This window comes from Triticum urartu, chromosome 5, assembly GCF_003073215.2.
Source record: "Triticum urartu cultivar G1812 chromosome 5, Tu2.1, whole genome shotgun sequence".
Taxonomy (NCBI): Eukaryota; Viridiplantae; Streptophyta; class Magnoliopsida; order Poales; family Poaceae; genus Triticum; species Triticum urartu.
The window spans coordinates 599,370,985-599,381,840 of NC_053026.1; the positions used below are offsets into that span (position 1 = coordinate 599,370,985).

The 10,856-nt window shown below is 47.5% G+C and overlaps 1 pseudogene; it reads right to left on the reverse strand.

Annotated features, from left to right (window-relative positions):
* Positions 1–2,907: 2,907 nt before the first annotated feature.
* LOC125506226 lies at positions 2,908–10,628 on the reverse strand (annotated as a pseudogene).
* Positions 10,629–10,856: the final 228 nt, after the last annotated feature.

The window sequence follows — 10,856 nt, forward strand, 5'->3', positions numbered from 1 at the left end:
TGATGAATTGTTTTGACAATGTGTATTTCAAAAAGATGTTCAGCATGTATGAAAATTATTGTGTAAAAAAACTCTTGCATTGCAAAAAATGTTCAGCATTTCTCAAAATAATTTTTCAGACACGTTGTTAGTTTTTTAAGTAACTGTGCGTTTAAAATAATACAATCAATATACAAGTAACTAAAAAAACTGTGTGCTGGGCATATAATTTTTTTAATAGTTGCGCATTTGAAAAATATAATGAGAATAAATAATAAGTGTGCATGCATGTCATCCTGAGTGAAGACACATAAAATTTGGGTGCTTGACACTTATACGAATACTAATAAGTTTATGTAAAAAAATGTATTTACACCCTGATAAAAAAAAGTAACTCAGTGTGCTGGCCTCGTTGGGCCCAACAGCCGGCCCACCGCTCGTCCTCTAGTATAAAAAGAAAGTCGCCTCAAACATCACCCGATCGTCGCATGGCGTGGTGGCTTGCGCGACCAGCCTCCGAACAAGTCGTCGCAGGTTCGATTCCTGCTACTGCGTAAATTTTCCTTCGTTTTATTTATTTGTCCGACTCGACGGAAACTTTCAAATAAGTCCGGCTGGGTGTTGAAAACTTCCGAGCGAAAAAAATCATCTCTGGTTTCCTCGCAAAGTAAGGTGCCTTTACGTGATTACTTGTAAAGCAAGGGGGTTTTCTGCAAAAAAAGCCACATCAGCACCTGGCAGGTGGGTCCAAGTGTCAGATACACCATCAATACGTTATTATACGGCTGTCAGACCGTTTTGCAACACTTAGGCTTAAAGTTGGCACTGCATGACAAAAAAAATGACTATTGGTACTGATTCGTTACGACGTGCCGAAGTGTGGTGGTGCCTTTCAATTAACTCCATGTATTCCAATCGTTCTAGCGAGCACATACTGCCGGAGAGCAAGCTGCAGACGGCCATCCCGGCGCGTTGACGATGCTCGGAACCTGCGAACCTTCCACACCGTGGCGCCGCTTCCGAAGAGGGAGTAGCAGTGGCAGCCACCCTTTGGCCGCCGGCGGCGCATCGTAAGAGGTCGGCAAAGTCGGGCGCGCGCCAGGATCTCCAGCTCGACGTCTTCCGTCAGCCTCACCAGCGAGAGCACAGCGCGTGCATGCATGCCAATGCCGTTACGCGTGTGTGCATGTCATCACTGGTATGCGCGCATCAGGCAAGCATGATTAGTTTTTTCCTCTAATTAACCTAGGTACGAAGCATGATTAGTTTTTTCCTCTAATTAACCTAGGTACGTATCCAATGGACACTATCTAGTTAAGAGATGCATGCATATCAGACAAAAATAGCTACAAACTTAATTGCTGTACATAAGAATAATATGTGAAATTGTTGATTATACTGAACTTTCTTTCTTTCCTTGCAAAGAAACCTCGTTTTTACTATTTTTAGGTCTATTGTTACTATTGAATATTTGAACCACATAAATTTGTTGAATTTTAAATCATATAATTTTGTTGAATTTAATTTCTACCATGATAAAAATTTCCCCAGTAACGCGCAAGGAATCATCTAGTTTATTCAACACCACAAAACATATCACATCATTCATGTGTTTGTATGTAAATAATCTGATCACAAACTACACTAGGGGTAAAACGGTCTTTTTAGTTCAGACTTAACACTGTTAGTGGCCAAAACTGACGGAAGTGTCACATAGGGAATAAAATAAAGTTTGAGTGTCAAAAAGGAAAGAACGGAAAATTTTGGGCCAAAAAGGGAAGTAAAATTTAAGAAAGAGCCAAATAAGGAATTCTCTCTAAATTAGGTCCAAAAATTTCGAAGAAAATCATATTTACTAAACATAGAGTAGTCTCAAATTTGATGGCGTCGAAGTGCGCATGCACCTGCTTCATGGTCAAGCCAGCATGGACAGGCACGGGCAGGGGCTCCGGCTCGTCATTGGAGGCGTCCTCTATCGTCGGGTCGTCGTCGCTCACCTCCGGCGAGCTCGCCGGCAGGCCTGCCTCTGTCTGCTGCGCATGACGGCCCTGCTAGCCGACTGCAAGGCCTTCCACCTCATGCTTCTTCTTCGTTGAGAGGCTATTCCATATTGCCCAAGAGCTCGCAGTCATGGCAGAGGTGGTGCAAGGAGGACTGGAAGAGGATGTGTTTGTGGTGCGGATGGTGTCGCGCGAGGCTACGCTTAAATAGCAGGTGCCGATCAGGACAAGTGGTGCAGTGTGTTAGGCACCAGAGTTGGTTTCTCGGTCGGAGCAACCGGTTTGAATGCGGTAGATAGTCCCTTTGTCCCGTCTAGTCACGCCGCAACGGCATTGAACAAATAGGGGGAACATGACACGGCGCCAGCAGTGCTCCCGGTAGGCGTGCTGCTTCAATGCCAGCTCCCGTGTAAGGTCACGTTCGCTCTGGGCCAGCATGAATACAGTGCTAGTGCTCTGGAGCGCCATCAGTCGGCATAAATGTGTGGCAACTGTGGGAGAGGGGGCGGAAACGGACTACGTTGGAGGGCCGCATTGGGTGACACACTACGTCTGGATGTATGTGTGTATTTAGAGTCACAAGTTGGAGATGCCCTAACATCTCTGCCGAAAATCTACCCCCTCCATTCACTATTATAGGATGTTTTGACAATTTTAATATACACTACAGAGAGACTAAAATAAGCGAACAAACATATACATACATACATGTGATTCAGAAACAAGTTAGAAGAACGGAGTGAGTACTGTATGTAACTCGGCTCTGAAGATTAACTTTTGAAAATATAAAAATCTAAAGGTCAAAGATACAATAGCTGTAGTAAAGCAGAAAGGGATGAGACACACGATTTATTTTCTTATTTTTCATGAAGTAAGAGCCAAGCTGGAGGTGGAGTTCGAGGCGGCAGCACTGAAAATGAAGCTGCCATCAGTTTGCACTTGAAGCGGCGTAAGATCTGAGGTGCTGGACAAATTCGTCGATGTACCTATCGTGGAGTTCCGTATCGGCTACTACGGCCTGCATCTTCGCTGCACCTGCCACGAAGCCCCTCCTGGCCTCTTCGTCAACCATGACGGCCCGGAGCGCTGTCGCGACGCTGTGGCGGTCGAACGACCCGTCGTCCTCATTCCTCGCCACCTGCAACCCCACCTTCTTCGCCTCCATTTGCCGGGCGTTGGGCCCTGTTGGAAAATTAGGCAATTTCATGATTAATTTCAGTAAATAATTCATGACTAGAAGAGATACTAGCATGCAAAAATCTAGCAAGCTAGAAAAACAGTAAGACATGCATAACAGCAGCAAACACGTAACAGTAGCTGTAGAAACAGACATGAACAGAGGATGTTGGACGTACTGATCGTTAGCTATTATGGGTGCGACAGTGTTGATAACGATGTTGGCGACGATCTGTTGCTGACGGCGATGAGTAGCACCGCCCGACTTGGACGGAAGACGACCCGTGATGACGAATTTGAGCAGTCGCGCACAGCGTTTTCCAAAAACCTAATTCGTCCTCCAAGGAAGCTGCGCTCCTGCAAGGAGACGGACCGGATTTCGGCGGACCATTCACGCGCATGTCGCATGTCCGCGCCGCCTCGCCTCGCCACGGCCCGGCCCGGCCCGGCCCGGCCAGGCGAGGCGAGGCGAGCGAGCGCGCGCGTGTGGTTTTTCCTTTCTCTTCTCACACATCACTTAGAGTGGTAGAGAGAACCCACTATATAAAGAGGTCCAACTCTTCTTCAACTTCCAAGGTGGGACTAAACTTAGCACCACCACTTGCCATTTTACACATGGGCTTTGAGATTTCAGAAATTGCTATGGGCCTAGCCCATTAATTCTAACAATCCCCCACCAGATCTCAAATACCCATTTAGAGATTTGCCTTCTCTCACCACTTGTTTAATATACCAGTGTTTCAGCAGAGACTGTTAAGTTGAACTTCTGCCTAGAACTTTAAGCTACATCCATTCACAACTTGACAATGGACTATGCCTTGAATTGCTAGTTTTGTGTGAACAGGTTTCACTCAAAGTCTTAACCAGTACCTGACCGCCAGTAGGCTACCCCGCGGTTTGGAGCTTATACGTCATACTCCCTGGTCTCTTCGTGAGTTTACTAGAGATCACCCAAATCTCATAGACTGCGACGTTTACAGTCAGAACTCATATATGTGTGTTCTTTCAAGACTGCTCTGTAGGATAGCATCTTTGCTAATTATAGCCAATAGAACCACATTAAGGCATGTTGCCGACCTGCCTTACAGATCTAAGCCTTACAGCTCTGAGAGTTTTGCATCTTCACTTGGAGACGATCATAAGTTATTACTCTCCTCAGTTAACCAATAGCTCGTTCTTCCCAGATCCTAATTCACGGGATCTCCGATCACAAAGGTTGGGTTACTACTATGGTGTAACATCTATGGGTCTCATACCCATCTCCCTCGATGCAATATCTATCACATTTCGTGATAGTCCCTTTGTAAAGGGATCTGTCAGGTTTTTGTCTGTTTGTATATACGTAACAGTTATTACTCCGGAGTTTCTCAACTTCCTGACAGACTTCAAACGTCTTTTCACGTGTCTTGATGACTTTGCATTATCTTTAGAATTGTTCACTTTAGCGATAACCGTTTGGTTATCACAATTCATAAGAATAGCCAGTACAGGTTTTTCAACAACCGGCAAGTCCATCAAGAGCTCACGCAGCCATTCTGCCTCAACAGTAGCTGTGTCCAAAGCAGTTAATTCTGCTTCCATAGTTGACCTCGTCAATATGGTTTGCTTGCAAGACCTCCATGACACTACGCCACCACCATGAGTAAATACATACCCACTTGTTGCGTAAAGTACATCAACATCGGAGATCCAATTTGAATCACGATATCCTTCTAGCACAGCAGGATGCCCTGAATAAGTAATTCCGTAACTCATAGTACCTCTCAGATAGCGCAAGACCCTTTCTAGTGCATGCCAATGATCATCACCCGGGTTGGACATGAACCTACTCAGTTTGCTCACAGCAAAAGAGATATCTGGTCTTGTAGCGCTAGCTAAGTACATGAGTGAACCGACAATTTGAGAGTATCTTAATTGATCTCTCGTTTCTTTCTTGTTCTTTCTGAGTGTCAGGCTGGGATCATAAGGTGTTGGAGAAGGCTTGCTATCCATAAAACCGAATCGGTTCAAGACCTTCTCAACATAGTGAGATTGCGTTAATGTAATCCCACTCTCATCCTTAATAAGTTTGATGTTTAGAATTACATCGGCTTCTCCCAGATCTTTCATGTCAAAACTTTTTGATAGAAAAGACTTGACCTCATTAATTGCATTAATATTTGTACCAAAGATCAGTATGTCGTCCACATACAAACATAATATGACACTATTGCCCCCACCATGGCGATAGTAAACACACCTATCAGCCTCGTTAATGACAAATCCTGCAGAAGTCAAAGTTCTTTTAAACTTCTCATGCCATTGCTTAGGTGCCTGTTTCAGACCATACAAAGATTTTAACAACTTGCACACCTTTCTCTCTTCACCCTTTACCACAAACCCGTCAGGCTGATCCATATAGATCTCTTCCAACTCTCCATTGAGAAAAGCTGTCTTTACATCCATTTGATGAATGATAAGACCATAAGAGGCAGCCAAGGAAAGTAACACTCGAATGGTGGTCATTCTAGCAACGGGTGAATAGGTGTCAAAGTAATCTTCGCCTTCTTTCTGAGTGTAGCCCTTGGCCACTAGCCGCGCCTTGTATTTATCAATAGTACCATCAGGCTTTAGCTTCTTTTTGAACACCCACTTACAGCCCACAGGTTTACAACCATATGGTCTATCAGTTAGTTCCCAAGTTCCATTAGAAAGAATTGAGTCCATCTCATTATGAACAGCTTCTTTCCAATCATCTACATCCGGAGATGCATATGCTTCTGCAATCGTCTTGGGTGTGTCGTCCACAAGGTATACAATGAAATCATCACCAAAGGATTTTGCAATCCTTTGTCTCTTGTTCCTTCTAGGAACTTCATTATTATCCTTCTCAAGGACTTCCTCATGTGATTGTTCGAAATATTCATCAGTTGTACTAGATTCAGGAATTATCTCAGAAGAAAATCTAGCAATGCTATGCATATCTTTCATAGGAAATATGTTCTCAAAAAATGTTGCATCACGAGATTCCATTATAGTATCAACATGCATATCAGGTACTTCAAATTTTACCACTAAAAACCTATAAGCAATGCTCCGTTGAGCATACCCTAGAAAGACACAATCCACTGTCTTTGGTCCAAGTTTGCGTTTCTTAGGAATAGGAATATTGACCTTTGCCAAACATCCCCAAGTGCGCAAATAAGAAAGTGATGGTTTTCTCCCAACCCACTCCTCATAAGGGGTTTTCTCTTTATTATTGTTGGGAACTCTATTCAGGACATGACATGAAGTCAATAGAGCCTCCCCCCACCATGCCTTAGATAAACCAGCAGTGTCTAACATGGCATTCACCAAGTCAGTCAAAGTGCGGTTTTTCCTCTCGGCCACTCCATTTGATTGAGGTGAATAGGGAGGCGTCCTCTCATGAATAATACCATGTTCCTCACAAAATTCATCAAAAACTTTTGGAAAAAACTCTCCACCACGATCGGACCTAAGACGCTTGATCTTTCTCTCTAGTTGATTTTCAACTTCAGCTTTATAGATTTTAAAGTAGTCTAATGCTTCATCTTTAGTTTGCAACAAATAAACATAGCAAAATCTAGTCGCATCATCAATCAAAGTCATGAAATATCTCTTTCCACCTTTTGTCAACACACCATTCATCTCACAAAGATCAGAATGTATGAGTTCTAGAGGTGCCAAGTTTCTCTCCTCGGCAGCCTTATGAGGCTTTCGAGGTTGCTTAGATTGCACACAACTATGGCACTTAGAACCTTTGGCAATTGTGAAGTTCGGGATTAAACTCATGCTGGATAGCCGAGACATTAAACCAAAATTAATATGACATAAACGAGAGTGCCAAATACTTGCATCATCATTAACACTAGCACAAATTTGGTTTATTGACTTATTGCAAAAATCTGAAAGAGAAAAACGGAACAAGCCTCCGCACTCATAGCCTTTTCCTATAAATTGTCCAAATCTTGACACGATTACTTTATTGGACTCTAAAACTACCTTAAATCCATCTCGACATAGAAGGGAGCCGCTAACTAGATTCTTGTTCATAGTAGGGACATGCTGCACGTTCCTTAGTTGCACGATCTTTTCCGAAGTAAACTTCAGATCCACCGTGCCAATGCCACGAACAGAAGCATGTGACCCATTCCCCATTAGGACGGAAGAATCCCTTGCGACCTGATACGAAGTAAACAGGGAGATGTCAGCACACACATGAACGTTAGCACCCGAATCAATCCACCATGAAGATGATTGAAATACTGAAAGCACAATAGGTAAATTACCATACCCATCAGTATTGCTAGCGGTCACCATGTTGACAGTCTTGGAGCTTGTTTTCCCTCTGCGGTCTGCACGTTCAGGGCATTCCTTGGAAAAGTGTCCAGGCTTCCCACAGGCGTAGCACTCTAGCTCAGCCTTGTTGAACTTCTTCTTCTTGAAGGTAGTAGTCTTGGTAGGCTTGTTGGAAACATGTTTGTTCTTCCCTTTGTTCTTGTTCTGTGGGTACCTCTGCACCATGTTAGCAGTAGGCTGAACCTCACCTCCTTTTTCAGTGGTATCTTTAGCCCGAGTTTTTTCTTCAACATCAAGAGATGCAATCAGATTTTCAACTGATATCTCCTGTCTCTTATGCTTCAGAGTTGTGGCGAAATTCCTCCATGAAGGAGGCAACTTTGCAATCATGCACCCAGCCACGAATTTGTCGGGTAGAACACACTTAAGGAGTTCAAGTTCCTTCACAATGCACTGTATCTCATGAGCTTGTTCAACCACAGAACGGTTATTCTCCATCTTGTAGTCATGAAAACTCTTCATGATGTACAGTTCACTGCCTGCATCTGTTGCACCGAATTTTGCATTCAGTGCATCCCACAGAATTTTTCCGTCGTTTATGTGCATGTACACATCACACAGACGGTCAGCAAGAACACTCAAAATGCATCCCACAAACATAGTATTGGCTTCCTGGAATTTTCTCCGATCTTCATCGGTCATTCCCTCTGGAGCACCAACACTAGCGTGGAAAACTTTCAGAGCAGTAAGCCAGAGCGTGGTCTTCACCTGCCACCTCTTAAAGTGCACACCGGTAAACTTATCCGGCCTCAGTGTATCAGCGAATCCAGCCATAGTTAACTCAGGAAATTGCCTACAATTAGGTTTTTGGATTGTTGGAAAATTAGGCAATTTCATGATTAATTCCAGTAAATAATTCATGACTAGAAGAGATACTAGCATGCAAAAATCTAGCAAACTAGAAGAACAGCAAGACATGCATAACAGCAGCAAACACGTAACAGTAGCTGTAGAAACAGACATGAACAGAGGATGTTGGACGTACTGATCGTTAGCTATTATGGGTGCGACAGTGTTGATGACGATGTTGGCGACGATCTGCTGCTGACGGCGATGAATACGACGATGAGTAGCACCGCCCGACTTGGACGGAAGACGACCCGTGATGACGAATTTGAGCAGTCGCGCACAGCGCTTCCCAAAAACCTAATTCGTCCTCTCCCGGTGCAGGATCGCAAAGACGAAAGGTTCCGGAGACCTGCTCTCCCACGCGCCGATGCACGCCGGCGTTTGGGATGGAGTAGACTACGATGGCGGCGCAAGTTGTGAGATGAGGGCAAAACCTAGGTGTTTTTCGATGTATTGTGTCGCGACCACAATCCCAAACCGACTCGGTTTCTAATTCGTATACTTACCGGACAAGAAATCAAAAAAACTTGTCTGCCAAGACATAAAAATAAAACGGCAAAAGAAAGCTGCGCTCCTGCAAGGAGACGGACCGGATTTCGGCGGACCATTCACACGCGCCCCGGCCCGGCCCGGCCCGGCCAGGCGAGCGAGCGCGCGCGTGTGGTTTTCCCTTTCTCTTCTCACACATCAATTAAAGTGGTAGAGAGAACCTACTATATAAAGAGGTCCAACTCTTCTTCAACTTTCAAGATGGGACTAAACTTAGCACCACCACTTGCCATTTTACACATGGGCTTTGAAATTTCAGAAATTGCTATGGGCCTAGCCCATTAATTCTAACAGGCCCTTGGTCGCCGAAGATGGGCAGCATGACAAGCGGGTGCCCGAACATGAGGCCCTCGATCAGCGAGTTCCGGCCGCAGTGCGTCAGGAACCCGCCCACGGCGGCCGGGCGGCGTGCGCCAGGATTCTCACCTGAGGAACCCATCCCCTGGTCACCAGCCCCTGGCCGCGAGTGCGCTCCTGGAAATCCGGAGGAAGCATGTCCACGCCGTCCTCGTCGTGTACAGCGGCGCCGCTGGGCTTTCTCAGGGCCCAGAGGAAGCGCGTCCCGGCGAGCTCCAGCCCGAAGGCCAGTTCGTGCACCTGCTCCACGCGCAGCGGCACCTCGCTTCCTAGGGCGACGTAAACAACGGAGTCGGAAGGTTGCGCGTCCAGCCACCGCACGGTGGCATGCTCTGCTCCTTTGGCAGCGGCACGGCGAGCTCCCTCGGGTGACGGCGGGAGAAGGCCGAGGGGAACGACCGGCTTGCCGAGGAGCGTCGCCGCCAGTGGAAAGGACTCGGGTTCCCACTCGATGCAGCTCCGGATGGCCGCGACGGTGCACCTGTCTTTTGTCAAGTTAAAGCGCCGGATGATGGACATACCCGATATGCCATAGTTGTTGTAAGCCGGGTCCATCATCTCCTGCTCGTAACGGGGAAGATCACGTGCTCGACGGTGCTCCTCCGGCAGGTCAGGCAAGGTGGCGATCAACGCAGCGGTCGGGAGAAGCATCGCGCATGGCACCTGGTGCTCTAGGGCAGCGGCGGCTGCCCAGTGGTGGAAAGAGTCGGCGATGATCCAGTGAGGCCGCGTGGTCTCGTCGGCGCACGCGGCGGCCAGGAACTCCGCGAACGGCGCGGCGAGGCCGTCGAAGGCCTTCCAGTGGAGTTCGCGGTCGTCGTCGGGCACGTCGTTGGTGGACTCGGCGCCGTCGGGGAGGCCGTCAACGCGTGGGAGCGGGAGCGCGACGAGGTCCACGCGCGGCGCCGCCGCGGGGCGCAGCGGGAGCGGGAGGCGGGCGACGTTGCGCGGCGTGGACACGTAGGACACGCGGTGGCCCCGCTCGGCGAGCCGCTCGGAGAGTTCCAGGTACGGGAGGAGGTGGCCGAATGCGAGCCACGGGACGATCACAATGCGCAGCGGCGACGATGAGGAGCCGGCGTCCATGGCGAAGATGAGGAGCTGGCTAGCTCGTCGACTTGCCGGCCGTGGCGTGGCTAGAAGAACGGAAGAAAATCTTATACGACCTGGGCTCGTACACCCCCGCCGTGAGACCCGCTTTCCTGCTGACATCTGGCAAACGGATCTCAAAGCACCCTCGCTTTCTTCCACCTATGACTTCGCTCTCTTGTTTTTTTTCCGTCGTCGGCGGTTGTTCTCCTCAACTTCTGCACGGGCTCGCCCTCGGTCCGAGGACGTAGATAACTTGCGGTGTCAATAAGAAAGGTCGTCCGCCTCCCTGGAGTGAATAGCATAAAATTACCATTTTTCGTGTTAAGATTTCAAAAAACTACCCTGTCGGCGGCCACGGCGTCCCTAAGACGGTGAGCTCCTGGACGCGGCGGTCCAGACGGCCACCCAAGGAGCCCCGGCAGCGGCGGCCGCCTCCGTCGCCATCCACACTGCCGGATCCCTGCGCGTGGCCCATGGATATGGATGGAGAGCCAG